The following is a 7,500-nucleotide window of genomic DNA, read 5'->3' as shown; positions in this document are numbered from 1 at the left end:
ATATATACATATATATATATATTTATTTATTCATTTGTTTCTGTACTTGTTGATTTATTCATATATTATTTATTTATTTATTTTTATTTATTTATTTATTTATTTATTTATTTATTATTCTATTTAGTTATTGAATTATTAATATATTTATGTATTTATTGATTCATTTACTTGTTTATTAATTCATGAACTTAATTTATTTATTTATTTATGACTGCCTACGCACAAGTTCTACAGAGTTTAGGCCCTGCAACACGGCGATTAGTGAAATCTCCAGAAGACATCTGCAAGAAAATGATCAATGCAGAAGACTGCATCACCTTTAACAAAATACGTTTATTAGAAGACTTACTGCCTGTTTATATATTATTGTTTTTCTTTATGTATCTATTTTTATTTGCTTATTTATTTGTTTATCAATATATTTATTTACTTATCAATATATTCATTAATTTGATTACTTATTGTCTTATTTATTTACTTATTAATTTATATATTTACTGATCAATTTATCAAATAACTTATTTATTTATTTATGAATTTGATAATTTGTTTATTAACTTATTTATTCGTTTATTCATTTATTTATCTATTCATCTATTTGTTTATTCAATCATCTATTCATTTATTTATTGATCTATTAATCTATTTATTTACTTATTGAATACTTCCTGCGAATGCTTCCTACAAAGCTACAAAGCAAGAATGATATCATTGTGTCACGACGACCCAACAAATTGGAACAACGGTCCTTGCTCTATAGTAAGCGATCCCTCATGTAAGGGTTCGAATGCCAGTGAGAGAGTTTATTAAACCCATACTTCATAATGACACACAACTTGTCGGAAAGCTACCTGCATAAAGGGTTCAGTGAAATTACAATACATGCTGCGTACTGCGTGTGTACCCTCGGTGGAACGACCGAGTCGTGTACTGGGTCTTACCATTTTGTAGGGTCGTTGTGGCGCAATGGTATGCTTCTTGCTTTATAGTAAACAGTCGCTCATGCAAGGTTCGAATCACAGGGGGAGAGTTTATTAATTCCGTAAGTCATAATCACACACACACACACACACACACACACACACACACACACACACACACACACACACACACACACACACACACACACACACATACATATATATATATACATGTATATATATATGTGTATATATATATGTATACATACATATATATATACATATATAGATGTGTAGTGATAATGAATAGTAGTAATAGTAAGGGCAATATTAAAGAAAAAAAATTATGAATCTCAAGAACAGTGTAATTCCACAGCGCTGCCGTTCCCCCTACCCCCACCCGGGCACCTAATTGAATAAATCCCCCCCCCCCACTGCCCCCCTCTCTCCCCTGGCAGCCAAAGCAAAGTCAATGAAACCCAAACAAGAGCCTAGTGGTCAATTTGAATTCCGTAATAGAAGCGAAGGCTCCATGGCCAGCTTCATACTGGGGTTGTGGAGTCAGTAGTACGTGGCATATAAAAGTGAGTTTGCAAAAGATAGATTTTTTTGGGGGGGAGGGGGGGGAGGGGGGGAAGGGGAAGGGGGGAGGGGGAAGGGGGGGAGGGGGAAGGGGTTAGTTGCAAAAGATATATTTTTTTAGGGGGAGGGGGAAGGGGGAGGGGGGAGGGGGAGGGGGAGGGGGAGGGGGAGGGGGAGGGGGAGGGGGAAGGGGAAGGGGGAAGGGGTGAGGGGGAAGGGGTGAGGAAAGATGAATTGATGGGGTTAGTGTCTTGTCTTGGCATCACTAAGACGCCATTTTTGTTTCAGTAACTTTAACTTAGATGAATAAGAAATCCACAAGTAATTAAGTAAATAAAAATAAATGAAATAAATAGAGAAATCTATAAATGAATAAATGAATGATGATAAAGAAAATAAACAAATGAAGTAATGGTAATAGATGTAATGTTAATAATAACAGTAACAATAACATAAATAATAGCAATAATAACAATAGTAACAAGAAAACTAATTCCAAATAATAAGATAAATGAGTATATAAAAAATAGTCATTTTAATTTAAAAGAACTTTATTCCAGATGCACTCTCAAGAAAAAAAAAAATAATAGAGCTAAAATCAAAATAAACGTAGAAAATTTTAACTAAAATGTTGTGTAATAATTTCCTTAAAAACATTAAAAAAGAACTCTATGATTCACCATCATCAAAAAGCATAATTGCCCCAAACAAATTAATCTGACGGATAAGCTCCGCCCCCATTGCTTGGCCCATGTACACGTAATTGGTCAACTTGGGAAGTAGGTCTTCTGTTAACGTACTACATGGTACACTAAAAACTGACCCACCGTAATTCAAAAACAGTGCAAAGGCGAAGTTCATTGTTGATGCATGCGATGCAGTTCGGTGTGTATACGTTCTCTCACAAAAAAATATTTTTTACAAAATTGTATTGATACAACTATATAATTAGATATATGCTTGTGTAATCATAGATTTGCTATGTTTTACGTTTGATTGAGACATATTTTTCATCAGTCAAGGTATTCTTCAAATCTGTCTGGCTCCCTTTAACCCAACCCAAGCAAAAACGTGTCTGCCCTAATATAGAGAAAATTATATAAAAATATTTGAGTTAAAATAGATTCGTCAGGGTTTCAAGGGATTAATTTTTGAGTATAAAAGACAATGACAAATACAAAAACACTACAATAATTCATTTATTTATTTATCTACTTATCTATTTATCAATTTGTTTATTTGTTTATCTATTTAGATTTTTATCTATTTATCTTAAAAGCTTATTTTCTTATTCGTTTATTTACATATTTATTTATTTATTTATCTATTTATCTTAAAAACTTATTTATTTTTTAATGTATTTACATATTTATTTATTTATCTATTACTAATTACCTTAATTTATCTCTATTTTTTTCTTTGGTTGTCACCAATATTGATATACAGCACAAAAGATACTGTACATTTTCGTGGTGCATCAGGATGCAAGGAGCTACTAGATATTGTCTCCAGTCTCTGATAGTTTCGTTCAAAAAAACAGTTTATTGAGTCTTATGAGCGAAGTATTTTGGGAACAGAGACAACGCCAGCGCACTTCAGGTCTCTCCAACGCAATGACGCATCCAATAGTGATTTCCTTTTTTGGTAAAAGACGTGATTTGATATTGTCGAGTCTCGGCCACTCGCCTGAAAGTCTTCTGACAAATAAGACTCTTGGTTCAAAGACTTATTAACTTATTTAATGACATAGAATTGTAACCCAAAGGGTAAATAAAGTTTTATGAAAAATATATATGAATAAAATCGCCTGACGCTAGTCACAATAAAAAAAATCTAAATCTCATTAGAAGCGGAAAAGTTATGCAATTCTGTTAATAATAATGAACGTTCCTAATCCTTGGAGTTATATACTGTATATATACTGTATATATATATATATATATATATATATATATATATATATATATATATATATATATATATATATATATGGGTGGGGAAGGGCAAACTCTCTAATTTGTCTGAAATAATCTTAAATATATATATATAAATATATATATATATATATATATATATATACTTTTTTTTTTTTTTTTTTTTTTTTGAAGAGTACTCTGGTCCATAGGGGTATAGGGCGGATGCGTTAAAGAGAATGTAATCTTGGTTTTGGATCCAACAAAGCCGACTAACTTCGAGCTCTCAAAACTACTTACGAAGTCGTTTAGTGCGAAGTGATTGCCATTGTTGTTGTTGTCGTTTTTCAAAAGACCCCATCAACTTAAGTTGCTTATACTAATTATAAAAGTTGTTCATCTGTAACAATCTCAGACGGGTGCTCCTGTGTCACCATATCAACCTCACCCTCATCCTTATCCACCCTCACCCTTATCCTCACCCACACCCACACCCACACCCTCACCCACACCCTGATCCTCACCCTGATCCTCACTCTCATCCTCACACTCACCTTACCCACACTCACCTTCATCCTCACTCACACCCACACCCTCACCCACACCCACACCCACACCCACACCCTGATCCTCACTCTCACCCTCACACTCACATTACCCACACTCACCTTCATCCTCACTCATACCCACACCCACACCCACACCCTCACCCACACCCTGATCCTCACTCTCACCCTTACACTCACACTCACCTTACCCACACTCACCTTCATTCTCACTCACACTCACACCCTCACCCACACCCTGATCCTCACCCTGATCCTCACTCTCACCCTCACACTCACCTTACCCACACTCACCTTCATCCTTACCCACACCCACACCCTCACCACACCCTCACCCACACCCACACCCACACCCTGATCCTCACCCTAATCCTCACTCTCACCCTCACACTCACCTTACCCACACTCACTTTCATTCTCACTCACACTCACACCCTCACCCACACCCTCACCCTCACCCACACCCACACCCTCACCCACAACCTCACTCACACCCACACCCACACCCTCACCCACAGCCACAGCCACAGCCACACCCTCCACTCTTATCCATTCTCACCTTCACTTTCACCCTCACCCTCACTTTCACCCTCTCTAAAAGTACTTCAAACTCAGTGATCTACATCATCAATTACATTTTGGTCATTAACAAAAGATTCGAATCACTTGAGGGGATGACCTATGGGCTGATTGGGGTCTGGACCGACCAAAAAGGTCTATCAACCCGGGGACTGCTCCCTTATCTGCATTAAATCACCTAATCTTAGCCAGAACAAAATATATCAAGTTGGCCAACATACTAGAACTGTGAACAAACAAATCTCTTACCTCTGTTTGGGCAGACTCCCAGGTCTCCCATGTACTCCCTACCAACTCCCTACCAACTCCCTTCCCTAGTCCAATGTTCCTTAGGTCACTCCCAAGGGAGTACTGAAATTGATTTTAGGGTGTGCGGGAGAGAATTCCGTTTTCTGTTGTCATGTAACAGCTGTAGCGCCTGTCAACAGACGTTAGGGTCTTGAACTACCTTAGCCTGGATACAGGGAGTGATGAAGACAGAAATGGCGAAAAAAATCGTTGTTTTAATCCTCCTCTCCATCCTTTCTCTTTCTCATTATCTCTTACTTGTTTCTCCTATGTCTGAATCTTCTCTTCTTCCTTCTTCGCCGTTTTCTTCATCTTTCTGCTCTTCTGTCCTCGTTTTCTTTTCTCTGTGTTTTCGTAATTCCCTTTCTGTGTTTCCTGGTTTGTTCCTCCCATTTTCATTTGAAAAACTTTGAAATTATTTCTTCGTTTTATTTTTCTTTATATTTCTCTCTCTTTTTTTTTGTTTTGTTTTTGTTCCTACAGCCTTCTCCTCACTCTGTGACACATTGTGGTATTAATGATAGTAGTAATGGTAGAGATACCGGTACTGATAGTAGTATTAGTGGTAGTAGTAATAATAGTAGTAGTAGAAACGGTAATAGAAATAGTGATAGCTGTCGAAGTAGTAGTACTAATTTGAGTAATAGTAGCAATTTTAGGAAAAATAGTAACAGCAGTATTGTAGTAATAGTAGTTTCAGCGGTAGTAGTGATAGAGATAAGAGTAATAGTAATAGTATTTGAACAAAAATAAAGAATTAGAAGGAAATGAAAATATGTATAAATTACAATAACAGAAACGTAATTATTACAGACATTACATACAATATAAATTATAGTTTAGCAATATGTTATTCTAAAACTAAATATAAATTTTTGGAAATAATAAGTATAAAAAGTGTATAGAGAATAGATTAAAAAGAAGAAAAATAAAGAAAAGATTTAATGGAAGAGCAAGACAAAACAAAAACAAAAGAAGAAAACATTTACAAATCAGAAAAACGAGTTTATTTTATCAATTATTTCACTGACTGTTAACACCAAACACTGTAGACAAATAGATTTCGTGAATAACATACAACTTGTAACCAAAATAATATTCTTGCAAAAAAAAAAAAAAAATTGAACTTGTCCACGACCTCTGCTCTCCATCTCCCCCTCTCCCCCTCTCCCCCTCTCCCCCATCTCCCCCATCTCCCCCTCTCCCCCCCTCTCCCCCTCCCCCTCCCCTCTCCCCCTCTCCCCATCTCCCCATCTCCCCATCTCCCCCTCTCCCCATCTCCCCCTCTCCCCATCTCTCCCCATCTCCCCCTCTCCCCCTCTCCCCCTCTCCCCCTCTCCCCCTCTCCCCCTCTCCCCCCCATCTCCCACCAAGATGCTAGCAACCACAATGGACCACTGATTGCCCCTTCCACCCTACTCGAGCTCTCTGAAATAGCTGCCTACGATAAGAAATCGTTTGCCTCCCATTTCTAATCATACGTAGTCCTGAGCAATTCCAATTCTGATTTTCTTTTAAGATACTTGGTTTCTTTAAGAAATTTAGATTTTTGGGTCATGAAAAATGCCCATGGCACAGAGGGTGTGCGCGTGTGCGCGTGTGCATGGGGCAATGGGAGAATGAATGGGAAATAAAAATAATAAAAAATAATAAAAAATAATAAAAAATAGAGAAAATAGGGAGAAACAACAGAAGAGGAAAACAAATAAGGGAAGAACAAGAAATCTAAAAAAACAAAAAACAAAATTATACAATTTCACCAGTGCTTCTATCTATGAGGACATTGTTACGCTCAATAGGTGCATTCATAGAAAACGTAAAGGGGGTTTGCAAAGAAGATGGATATTATAACTTAAAAGTGTTCAACATTTATTTTCAGTAGAGAGAAATGTTCAGGCACAAAAAATATATGTGTCTCTGGTCCGTAGGGGAGTTACTGAAGGCCCTAGAATGATGACAACATGATATCTATGCAATCAGTACATCAAACGGTAAATGGCAGAGGAAGAAAGGAAGAGAAGATGGAAAGAGCGAATGAAGGAAAGAAAAAAGTAAGGAAGATATGAGAGGGAGAAAGAAAAGAAGGAAAGAAGAAAGGAAAAAACGAAAGAAGGAAAGAAAAAAGGAAGGAGGGAGAGAAGGAGAAAGAAGTAAGGAAGGAGGAAGGGAAGGAAGAAAAGGAGGAGGGAAGGAAGGAAATGAAGAAACAAAATGAAAATGCAAGGATGGAAAGAGAGAAAACAAAGGATTTGAGAAAAGGGAGAAGGCAGGAAAAATGAAGAAAAAAACACAAAAACAAACAGAATTGACAAATAGACGAGACAATAAATGAATATGAAGAAAAATGGAAGAACAAAAAAGAATGACTGTGAATGAAAAGTTGCAATAAAGGAGGTGGCAAGAGAAACATATTCAAAGGTCAATAGGAAAGAAAGGAACATGAGATGTACATAAGAAACAATAAATAGACAAAATAAAGTATAGAAAGATATCTAACCTTTCAGATGAACTTCATCTTTTAAATATTTCATTCTGAGTGCCGCCAGGTGATTTTAATCACCTGAAAAGTCTGGCTTAGGTAGAAAATGGTATTTTGATCAGTTGGGAAAAAACACAAAGATGACATGATTAATACGTTACAAAATGAAG

The sequence above is a fragment of the Oratosquilla oratoria genome, chromosome 5 (assembly GCF_046742065.1).
Source record: "Oratosquilla oratoria isolate Oo_2021 chromosome 5, ASM4674206v1, whole genome shotgun sequence".
Lineage (NCBI taxonomy): Eukaryota > Metazoa > Arthropoda > Malacostraca > Stomatopoda > Squillidae > Oratosquilla > Oratosquilla oratoria.
Note: the sequence above shows the minus strand (reverse complement) of the source record.